Source organism: Echinops telfairi, unplaced genomic scaffold, assembly GCF_000313985.2.
Source record: "Echinops telfairi isolate 266 unplaced genomic scaffold, ASM31398v2 ScPeMD7_60;HRSCAF=208, whole genome shotgun sequence".
NCBI lineage: Eukaryota > Metazoa > Chordata > Mammalia > Afrosoricida > Tenrecidae > Echinops > Echinops telfairi.
In genome coordinates this window covers 14,343,057-14,355,649 of record NW_022103958.1, presented here as the reverse complement: position 1 = coordinate 14,355,649, position 12,593 = coordinate 14,343,057, and positions in this window count along the sequence as shown.

Here is a 12,593-nt window from a genome sequence, read left to right as displayed (position 1 = left end):
TTTGCTGAACGCTTTAAGGCTGAGGCATATGGCAGAATGGTGTGCCCTTTGTATATTTAACAATAGTGCTTAAAATGTTTTGTAATATGATCCAAACAGGGCAGAAGTCAAGGGACCCTAATGTTGAGAGGCCAAGAACCAGAGAGAGGCCCGCCTGTGGGAATGGCTGAAAATATATTGTCCTAAAAACTTTGTCCTGAAGATTTCTGATCCTGAATTGTAACCTGTTAACTTTTCTAGTAAACCCCATTCTCATGAGAACTGACGGTAAGCCCGCCTTGCAATGAATCTTATCAAATGTGCCGAGAAGTAGAGACTGCGTTGGGAGGAATGGTTGGTATCAAAATTAGGAAAGAAAGTTTCAGGATACAGCTATCTCTGACCTGCACTTGGCTTTGGGAAGATGGTGCCTGTAATTTTCCTCCCCCTTGTGAAGCCAGAGGAAGGCAGATGTTGTCTCCATGACATTTCTTACACCAATTCTTTTCTATTTCCAGATTATTACACATCTTAGATGCATACCTACAGCTCTTTTTAAGTCTGAAAGAAAATTCACTCTGTGTTGGAAGGGATGGAACTGAGGTGTATATTCCTATGAACAAGGTACTCACAATCAAACCCATTGCCACCAAGTCGAATCTGACATGGGGCTTCTCTACAGGACAGTGCAGAGCTGTCCCAAGGATTCCCATGGCTCTGAATCCTCACAGAAGCCCACTGCCACGTCTTGGTCCCAAAGCTGATGGCACCTAAGAGATGACCTATCAGTGATCAGCCACTAGGGCTCCTTGAATTAGATAATAACTCAGACTCACGGCCATTGAGTAGATTGTGGCTCAGAGCCACCCTATCAGGTAGATAGGACTACTGTTGTAGGTTCTGAGACTGTAATTCTTTATGAGAGTAAAATGCCTCCTCTTTTTACCTGCCAAGCGGCTAGTGGTTTCAAACTGCCAACTTCGTGGTTAGCAGCCCAACGCACAGTCACTACACCACCAGGGCTCCCTGCAAATTAGGTACAGTCCTACTTTAAACGTTTCTATGTCTGCTAAGGAGAGTTAAATTTGTAGACAATTTTTTAAACTTCATTTTCCCACAAACTTATTAAAGCACTCTTTTATACATGTTTCCCTTTAGGAATTAGCAAACAGCTTTCTCTCAACATAGTGAACATACGTTCTTCAATATAGTGAATTATAATAATTTAGACGTTTCTAACTACTTGACTGTCAGGTTGTTGTACTAGAGTGGCTTGCATTTGGCTTTGATGCTGAAAACTCGTCCGCTGTATTTGACATACCAGCAGGATCATCTATGGTGCCAGATTTCAGCAGAGCTTCCAGATTAGGAAGAAGGGCCTGGAGAAAGCCATATGAATCACAACAGGATGTTGTCTAATATAGTACTGGAAGACCAGCCCCTCGATTGAGGTTGGAAAGCAAGGGGCCTTAGAGGCGAGTGGTTACTCATTGGACTGCTAACCACAAGGTCAGCAGTTTGAAACCACCAGCTGCTCCATGGGGGTGTGGGGGAGGAGAAGAGGAGGAGCTCTATTCCCATAAACAGTTTTTAGGCTCAGAAACCCACAGGGGCAATTCCACCCTGCCCTATGGGGAGGGCAGCTTTGAGTCAGAATTGACTCAATGGCAGCGAGTCTGAGCTTGTGAGTACATAATAGATGTCACAACAGCCTTATATAACCAACATTCATACAATGACACAGGACATGGTTAGCTTTCCTTCTGTTATATGTAAGTCAGAGGTGACTTGCCAGCGCATGGTAATAGAAGAGCTTTTTTTTAAAGTTGAATATAGTTGAAAGTAGAAACCAAATGAAAAAGTTTCTCTCCTCTCTCTTATAAATACACAATATGTATGGTCATAAGCATATATATGCTGATTTATTTATGATAATTAGTATAATCTACATTAACATTACATGTTTTTAGGAATGCAATTTTTACCACAGTGTATTAATGTGTTGAGCCTCTAAACTTCAGCAGTTAATTTAGTTGCAAATCCCTCCATATCCTTCCACAGCCTTCTACGTGCATTTCCCAAAATACAATAGGCTCATACAAGGTGTTTATTGGCTTCTGCCTGTTTTCTGAAGCACCTTAAATTCTGCAATCTACTTCTGCTTCCATTAAGTTTCTCTGATCATTGTTCATTATAATATTTCAACTATTAAGAGCAATATACTGCTGGCAAGCAGTGGGCATTATTGCATCTTGTATAGAGGCAACCACGCTTAATTCCTCCGATACGTTTTGTTCCCCCTAAACATCACTACTATGGGCCAGGCATTATGCTTAATGTTAGAGACACAAAGATAAAAGAAAAGACACGTGGGTTCTGCCCTCCAGGAGCTCATTAATTCGAGACATACTACATGGATTCTGCAAGATCAGTCTACACTGTGAGCTTTGTGAAATGACTTAATTTTTTTTGTTCCTGAGTATATGGCCAATTCCAAGCTGGCCTTGCAAGTCTTTACATTTCTACTGGTGTGACTGTTGGTGAAGTTATTTCATGTTGCTCTCCGGGAGTGAAGCAGAGGATGAGCTCAGAGTCCACGTACTCCCAGGTGAAGCTGTAGTCCATTTAAATGAAAGGCATGAAAGCATTCGTTCCATTTGAACCTCCTTGTCCTTCCTGCATGAACCTGCCAGTGGCATTGTCTTGAAAGGACATTCCTTAGCATTGGAAGGATTCATTGAACTCTATCAGGCTCCTGGGGATAGCAGCCATGCACCAAGGCTGCATTCATTGGTATTCCTTTATGTTCTGTGTTAAAAAGCCAGCAGCTAAAAAATGGATTTTTTCCCCTTTGTCTCGTTGCTGTGGGCTGAATAACAGGAGGCCCATATTACTGGAATCCATAGAAACTAAAGTTTTGTTCTATCTAGTGAGATGCCAAAATATGTGTTGTTAAATTAAGAGGAACTGACATATTTTCAATTCAGCAGGTTACAGCCTGATTGAAGAATGAAGAGGATTAGAATAGCCTACTTACGAAAATGTAAATCTTTTCTCCCCACCCCCCAAATTCTAGCTATTGCTCAGGCAAGACAAATGACCTTTCAAATACTTCCAACATCGCCGATGTTATCATTACCACTATTTATGATTGTTATCCAGCTGTGGAAGTGAGGCAAGCTTTACATTAGGTGTCTTGATTACTAAGTAGAGTTCTTCCCCTGCTGTCTAGACTCCAGCAAGGACCACAAGGCATACAAACGCAAATGTTGAGTGGTTTTACAACTGTAATTAGAAGGTGAATGAAGGCACAATCATATGACAAAATGAACTGATAAATGTTCATACGTGATTTTTAAACCAGTATCATAGGGTTAGGCATGATTCCATACTACCAAATTGATCGTCTATCTCTTTTTATAATTCATTAGCAGGATATTCCTTAAAAAAATATTCAGCCCTCAAAATATATTTTCTCTCTCTCTCTTTTTTTTGTTTTTCTCCTTCTCAGTATTAAGAGAGTTTTTGGACCTTGGGGTTTAGAAGAGGATACATATTTTAGATATATTAATAGCTTTTATTTTGTTTATGTTTGTTTAAAATAAACATTTATGGGGTATCTGTGAAAGTTTACCAGGACCTTGAACTACTTCCCAGTTCAGTCATAGCCAATTAAACCAAAAGAGAGCAGACCCAATGTGTAACATGCAGCTGAACCAGAACCAGAACTGAAGCAAGAAACAGTACAAATCAGCACCGTGCTACTCATTTTCAATCTCTCTCTCTTTGAAATAAAGGCCGCATGTGTGTTGCAAAGCTAACAAGCACATCTCTTGACTAGTGGAGCTGCTCAACCCTGGTAGTCAGCCCTACTCCCTTGAATGTGGCCTCTGCGCAACCCTCGCTGTGAGCCAGTCTCCAACATTAGCCTCCTAGAAGGCTCCATCACACCTTTTCTGTATCCCCCATTCTGTGGCTTCAAGCTATAAGTATTCTTCATCCTGTTATCATCCCACTTCAAGCACATTTTAAACAGTTGGGTCTGTTACGATTTTCCTTTTAATGGCCCTGGCAGAATTAGTTTAAACCGGTTAAAGCCATAAAGATTACATAGCAAGTCAGGTCCCCAAGTGACAATTCCCTCACAAAATTTTCTTACATTCTATCTGGGCCAATTATTATGACCTCAGTCAGAGTAGTTGCAACCAGGTACCATCTAGTTCTTTTAGATGAGGGATGACAGTAGATGAGGTGCTACATCATGTGGACTCGTGTCTCTCTAAGCTTTTGGTTACAATCTTACTGCTTTGGTCCTGATGAGCAGATATCTGTCATTGTGTTTAGATGACTGCTCACAAGTTTTTAAGACACGCCCCCCTCCCCCACCACCACACTACGAGCACACACACTACTCACTTTACTAGCTTCATGGTTTTTGTTAACTTATGATAGTTGACTAAATTGTACCATGACATTCTGATCATAAGCCTTCAGAGCCAGAAAACCAATCTTGGAATGTGTTTACCTATGTATATCTCAGGAATACCTGTATTTGTGTTTTCAAGAAGTATATGTGCCATAATCTATATATTTGTATTAACATGTACTTATGTTGTTTTTGTTAGTTGCCAAAGAGGCAGCCTTGACCTATAGCGACCTAATGCATAACAGAGTGAAACACTGCCCTGTCCTCAGCCATCCTCACAAGTGTTTCTATTCTTGGGCCTATTATAGCCACAGAAAACATTTTTACAGTTCCATCAGCAATAGATAAAGATTTCAAACTTCCCACATTTTTTCCAAGATTACTTGTTAATTTTTTAAAAATTAGGATCATTTTGCCAGGGTAAGATGCCAGGTGTTTTACACCTGTCTAACCTGGGTGCAGTGGTTAAGTTCTCAGCTGCAAACTGAAAGGTTGGTGGTTTAAATCCAACGATGACTTTGTGGGAGAAAGAAATAGCAGTCTGCTTCCATGCATATTTATAGTCTTGGAAAATCTATGAGACCGTCTACTCCGCCCTGTTGGGTAGCCATGATTCTTAGTAGACGAGATGACAGTGACTTTGGGTTGGTTTGGTTTGGAAGGATCGTGAACATGTTTTCCTATGTTTGTTGACTGCTTAGAAGTCTTCTTTGGTTAACACTATGTTCATTTCTGTTGCCTTTTTGGTGATCTGAGTGTTAGTCTTTTAATTGTTGTGGATTTTAGCCATTAGACAGTTATTTGATACATCATCCTTAAAGATGTTTCCTAGTCTATCACTTTTCTATTCTCTCTTTTGATAAAATCTCTTGATGAGCACATTTCAATTTGTTGTGAGATCTAATTTATCTATTTTGTCTTTTGTTTGTACATTTGTTGTAATATCTGTTGTACAATTTCCACAAAAGATTAGGGTCTATAATTTTTGTCCAGAAATTTTACAGTTTTACACTTACTGTTGAGGTCTTGGAAGAACTATTGTGAGTATTTGTGGAGAGTGAAAGGTATAAGCTTTGTTTCATTTTTCTTCAGGCCGATATCCCGTTTTGCCAAGACCATTTATTAAAGAAATTGTTTCTGCCCTGTTGAATGAATTTTGACCCCTTGTCAAGAATCAGTTGTCTATAGGTGACTGGATTTAGTTTTGAGTTCTCAATCCCACTGGCCTATGTGTCCATCATAGGCTGCTTGGAGTACATTGGACATGCAGTATATTTTAATATCAGAGCTTTTTTGGACTCCTACTATATTGTACTTCTGCAGTATTTTTGTTGGTTATTCAGGAATTCTTTCCTTTTCAAGTAAAAGTCATCGTTAGTTTCCCTAGTTCAGTAAATAATGCTGTTGGTACTTCAAGTTCAGGGATGCGTCCCCTTTCCGTGGAATGGCTACCAATCGGGATTTCTTCCTGTCACTTGACTCTGATGATGTGGAGGGAGTGAGAGTTTTCAGCACCTTCATTCCCTCATGAGACATCGCTTGAATTGAGCAGAAACATCTTCAAACATCTACTAATAATTGGAACTTTATTTCATTATTTTTTCTTTTTTATTAATCACTTTATTGGGGGCTCTTACAAATCTTATAACAATCCGTCATTCAATTGTATTAAGCACCCTTGTCCACATGTGGCTATCAACATTTCCAAACCATGTTTTTTCCTCCATGAGCCCTTGGTATCAACTCCTCCTTTTTTCTCTCCCTCACCTACCCTCCCACCTTCATGAATCCTTGATCTACTATATATTATTGTTGTTATTTTGTTTCTTACACTGTCCATTGTCTCCCTTCACCCATATTTCTGTTATTCATCCCCCTGGGGTGGTGGGATATATATCCAACATTGTGATGGGTTCCCCTTTGGTTTAGAAAACCAAAAAGAATGAATAACCTTGGCATATTTTACACTGAAACAACTCAAGAAATCCTCAATTTGAAATACTGAAAGATTCTGTGGACAAAATATTGAATATTGCAGAAAGCATCAAAAGATGATGGAAAGAATATACAGAGTCATTGTACCAAAAAGTATAACTTGGCATTTAAACATTTCAAGTGATAACATATTATCAATAACCAATGGTACTGAAGGAAGAGAAACAAATCACATGGAAATCATTAACCAAAAATAAGCCTCCAGGAATTGACAGAATCCCAATAGAAATGTTCAACAAGCTGATGAGAGTACTGGAAGGACTCACTGGTCTATCCCAAGAGATTTAGAAGGAAGCTACATGGCCAAGCGACTAGAAGAAATCTATATTTGTACCATTCCATAGGAAAAGGACTCCCCCTCTCCGAATTTGAAGCTTACAGAACAATATCACTAATGTCACAAGCAAGGAATGTTTTGCTGAAGATCATTCGACATTGACAGGGAGTTGCCAGAAATTCCTGTTGGATTCTGATTCTGGAAATGATGTGGAAAAAGGGGTCTCATTGCTGGTGGCAGATAGATCTTGGACTAATGTGGAGCACTAAAAAGATGATTACCTGTGTTTAATTGACTGTGCAAAGCTATTTGGCATGTGACCATAACAAACTCTGTCTTGAGAACAATGGGAATTCCAGAACACTTCATTATGATCAGAGGAGGGGGAGGACATGGACATGGACACAGAAGCAATTGCACAGATGGAACATGGGACTACTTACTGCAAGTTGTAAAACCAGGAAAGGTGGGTGTCAGGGATATATCCACTTACCGTATTTATTCTACAGTGAGCAAATAATCATAAAGTTGAACTATATGAAGAAGGTAGTATCAAGATAAAAAGAAAGCTTATTAGCAGCCTGTGATATGCAAACAACACAACTTTGCTGAAAGTGAGGGGGACTTGACACATTTCCCCATGAAGATCAAGAATTACAACCTTCAATAGGGATTTCAACTTAATGTAAAGAAAATGAATTTCCTCACTATTCGACCAAGAGGTGAGGAGCCCTAGTTATGTAATGGTTTCAAGTTTAGGCTACCAAGTGCTAGGTCAGCAGATGGAAAGCATCAGATGCTTCCCAGGAGAAGAGGGCTTTCTATTCTGAGAAAGAGTTACAGTATAAGAAACTCTCAGGGACCTTTATACCTTGTTCTATAGCATTGCCATGAGTAGGCTTTGATTTGAGGGCAGTGAGTTGTTTGTTTGTTTTACCAAAGGATAATATTATAATGGATGGAGCAAAATATGAATTTGTCAAGGATTTCATTTTGCTTGGCTCCACAATCAGTGCTCATGGAAGCAGCAGCTAACAGATCAATGGACGCATTGCATTCAGCATAGAATGTCTTTCAAGTGTTAAAAAGTAGTGTTATTTTGAAGATTAACTGTGCCTGACCCAAGCCATGATACTTTCAATCATCTCAATATGCATGTGAAAGTTGGGCATTGAATCTGAAGACTGAAGAAGAATCACATTTAGATTATGAAGTTGGTGAAGGATATTGTGGCAGTTACATAATCTATCTCAACTTGAGCAAGGGGTGGAGTTTAGCTTGTCGATCAGATGGCAGCTTCATGACCTCATTCGGAGGGATGACACAGGCCAGATACACACTCTCTGCTTGACATTCCTGTTGACAAGCCAAATGGAGCTACACTGATGGAACCAGAATCCTGGAGCTGGAGGAGCCATGTGGAGACCCAAGCCAGCGCTGAGATGCTTCCACAACCACTGGATCCACAAGACTTTCCACCCACTGGCCTGTGATCTTCCAGAATTTGGTGTCATTGCATGTGTTGTGTGAGCCTAAGAGGAATTTATAGACTGGTATCAGACATGTGGGCTAATATCAAACTTATGGACTTGATCTGGACTGGGCTGGGCTGTTTTCTTTATATACAATTACTCTCTGAAATAAAGTTCCTGCTTATACACATATCAGTGTCTCTGGATTTGTTTCTCTGGTCAACCCAGACTAACACAGTTATTGCAAGTACTATGGACTGCCAACAATACAAATAAATGTCTATATGAAGTGCACCCAGAATGCTCTTTAGAAACAAGGATGGTGAAACATCATCTCACATACTTTCGACATGCTAGCGAGATCAAGCAGTCCTTGGAAAAGAACAACATGCTTTTTAATGTAGGGGACAATGAAAAAGAAGAAGACCCAAGACACGATGGATTGAAACAGTGACTGCAATGATGGACTAGAACAATCATTTTGAAGATGATACAGGACAGGGCTGTGTTTCTATTTGTTGTACATAAAGTCACTTTGAGTCGGAAAGGATTCAGCTCCATCTGACAACAGCAAAAACGACATGGGGATAAGTCAGAGAATATTCCTACCAGTGTTCTAATTCATAAATAAATTGATTTATTTCAAAAATATATTTAAGCATATCTCTGTGTTCAGTCAAGATATGTCTTTCATTAATACTCTTGTCTTAGTCTTTTTAGGGTTTTTCAAAAGGATTCAATCAAAACAGTACATTTTAAGAAAGACGATGTAGTGGGCTCATTCAGTTCAAGACAGGTTTTTGTTTTTATTTATTCATTTTTTATTGTTGTTTCCAAAATGGTATTCCTTCTAAAGCACACAGGACAATCATTCAGGTTTATTAATGAAGCACTTTGTTTTTGTTTTTTTAAGTGAAGACTACAGTGGTGAGAAAAAAGCCAGAAATCCTTAGTGGGGTCATCCCCCCCCACACCCCCACTAAAACAATGCATCCCCTCATTCTTCAATGAGAGCTAGGGCTGCCCTTTGAGAATTTCATTGGTAAACTTTATCTCATCCAACCTACATTCCTGATCTTTCCCTTCAGATTTTTCCGGTTTTGCTCCCTAAATTTAAAGAACATTTTTTTAAAAGCACAGTTTTAGTCCTTGGAGGTTGACCAAATAGACATTTTGACCTGGTCCAAATCAGAGTGCAGAATTCTCAGGAGAGTATTGTTCAAATGGAAAGACTACCTGTAGTGTATTCCCATATAGAGGATACATTAAGAAACAATAGCTTCACATTTTGATATTTTTGTTGAATCAATGCTTCTCTGATTTTGTAGCAATACTTTTTACTTATCCTTATATTGCCCTTATAGTGAGACAACTTTTCCTCTTTAGGTTGACTTCAGTTGTCCTTTTAGAACTCTTGAACTTGAGTTATCACAGTTTGTGTTATATCCGTGGCAATATTCAGTATTACTTGAAAATGCATTTTGTTTCCTCCTTCAGACATAATTTATTGTGATTTTCCACCTTATTGTAGTCTGATCTATGTTGTCCTGGGATTTCCCCTTACACAGTTCATTATCACTTTTATTCTTCTCCCGTGTTCCAGGGAAACTAGTGAACAAAGGAAATAATTCCCTTAGAAGAGTAAGAATGATTAGTGATGCTCCAGAGTATACAATGGGTGAAAGAAGCGTAAAGACAGGAGAATGCTTAGGAATAAACTACTCAAACATTTTAGAGAAATGTTCAAATAGATTTGAGGATGGCGTGGGGGGCAGTTTTGAGTACACAAGACAGAAGACATGCATGCATAAGCTATTGTTGGACAGCATTTAAAATGTGTAAATGATTATAAACTGGGGGACATGAGAGAGCAACCAGCTAAATATAGAACATTTGAAATCTGGTCCTAAGGAACATCACGTGACTACAAATTGGACTAAAGAACACAGACGTAGCATCCGGCCAAGGGATAAAAACTGAGTTCAATTTCTGTCATGCTGTTTTAGGATTCCATTGAAACACTCAGATTGGCATATCCTCTGATTATTTGAAATAACAGAGACAGGATGAGAACCAAAAACAATAGGTCATGGACACATGGGGAGAACAGGTTTTTCAAGAAGGATGTGTATGTGTGTGTGTGTGTGTGTGTGTGTGTGTGTGTAGTGAGAAAGAGAAAAGCTGGGGAAAAGAGAGCGAGAATGGATGAAAAGACTTTAAAAAGGAATACAATTGAATTTGGCTGTGCAGTCTCAAAGAATTATATACTATCGTCAACTGAACATGTTTTAATTTCAATTCTAAATTAAAGCTTTTTTAATTGTCTACGTTTCTAATGTAATATCTTAGCTATTTTTTTCTGTGTAATGAACTTCTGGAAAAAATGGTTTTCTCCAAAAAATATTCATAATTGAAACCACTTTTAAAAAACTGTAAGAGATTGAACTCTTATTTGGGGGGATCTGTTCAGTGAGTTTTCTTACTGATACTAGTGCTCTGCACTAGCCCAATCTCAAACTACGAGAGCAACTACCAGAAGCAAACTCCAGGGCCTTGCTGAAGCTGAAGGAAAACTGAGATACAAAAAAATCACTAGACTTTCTGTATTAGTCAAGCATTTAACCATTGCACCATGCAGAGAATGGAAATCCATCAAGTGATACTTCATAGAAGAAATAGGTTACAAGAAGACTAAACAATATTTAAGTATCATAGCAATTGGATATAACTTAGGGCTTAATTTTTTTCTCCTGGAACACAAAATTACGGAACTGGGCTCGCCTGGGTATAGGGATTCATGAGAGTTCTACATGTATCTCAGCATTGCCTTTTAATGAAATCACTTCCTTTCAAAAGAGAGTTCAGCCATTTCAAGGCAGGATTCTTGATTTAGGCTTTTGAATATAACGAGGAGCTTAATTAAGGAATATCAGCATGGGTATTTACAATTCCAACTTTGTAATTCTCAAAGTAAGCATTATTTGATAAGATAAGACCTCACGGCTGCCCCTGAAACTTGTGGTATTTCTAACCTGTGGGGATTTTTAGTGAAAGAATGGATTAATAAAAGTGTTGTTAATGACCATTTTTAAATATAACTTTTATCTTTCTTTTTTTGTGTTCAGCTCTTGATAAGGGCTTCCATATATGAGTTACTATAGAAATAAATAACCATGGGGGAGGGAGTAACATCTTGTCACAGATTAAAAGCCGGTTAAGCTCCCAGAAAGGGGTATGTTCTGTTTGAATGGAGTAAGGTTAATGGGGGGCCCTGGGGTGGAGATAGGAAGTGGTGCTATTTGGTGCCTTTATTAATAACTTGAAAGAAGATGAAGCTGGACTCCAACAGCCTCTGCAGAGAATTGAGACCTAGCCTCTTGGAAATTCACTCTATGTTTCTGGGTGTGGATTGGCCCATTCTGCTTGGAAATACTGGTTCATGTGTCCTATCTGTTTGTCTCAGTTTTAATTGCTGGAACCAGATTACTTCTAGAGGATTTTCTCCACTTCTCTCTGAGAGAAAGGGCACTTAAGAATCAGATGAAAATATTCTGTCTGTTAGTAAGAACAGGACCTCTGAGGGTCACTTTCTTATGTGGACGTTTCAGGAAGAACTCTATGAATAAGTGATATTTTAAGGGGTGAGGTGAACAAGAATACAGTGCAAGGTGGTTTTCACTAATTTAACCTTTACTGGGCTTTGTTTTCATGGAAATTCGCTTGATGTAATCCAGAAAGAAATAAAACTATAGAAGTTCTTTTTTTTTAAATTAAGATAACCAAATAATACCTATTGGCTGATCTTGTCCAGTGAGGTTTTTTTATTTCGTTGTGTTTTTAACATGTTTTTAAGGGTCATCAGGAAAGGTCAGTAAAGACGGTCAATAAATAATGTATGTCCATGGGGTTCTGTTTACAATGTTGTCATCAAAGTTAACTATTTGGCTGTTTTTGAATAACCAATTGCTTCATTTTTTTGGAACAACGAAGTGCATGCATGTATGTGTGTTTGGGTAATGGTGCTGGTGTGTGTGTGTGTGTGTGTGTGTGTGTGTTTGAGTGTGAACAATTCCAGACCTGTAGTGAGACTAGAGTATATAGAGTGAACCCAAAAGAGACATGTGATTGTGTTTGTAAAGCCATGAAGCAGGTCCCAGAAAGCTTTGCAGAGAGAGAGATTTTGGCTAGTTGTCTCTTATGGATGGAGGAACGGGGTTGCTAGACAAAGAGGGGTCCTGAAGAACGTCTGCATATGCGGGGGCTCTGAGTCCATGTGACACCTTTCGTGGTAGGTTTGAAAAGGAAACTCTGGCTGAAGGAGAGAACAGACCATTGAGAAAACCAAAGACGTCATCTATGTGAGCGTATGTACGTATCTGAAAAGGTAAATTTGCATTCCAGTGTGATGAGAGCTTTGACAATATATAACGCATTGACTTTCACA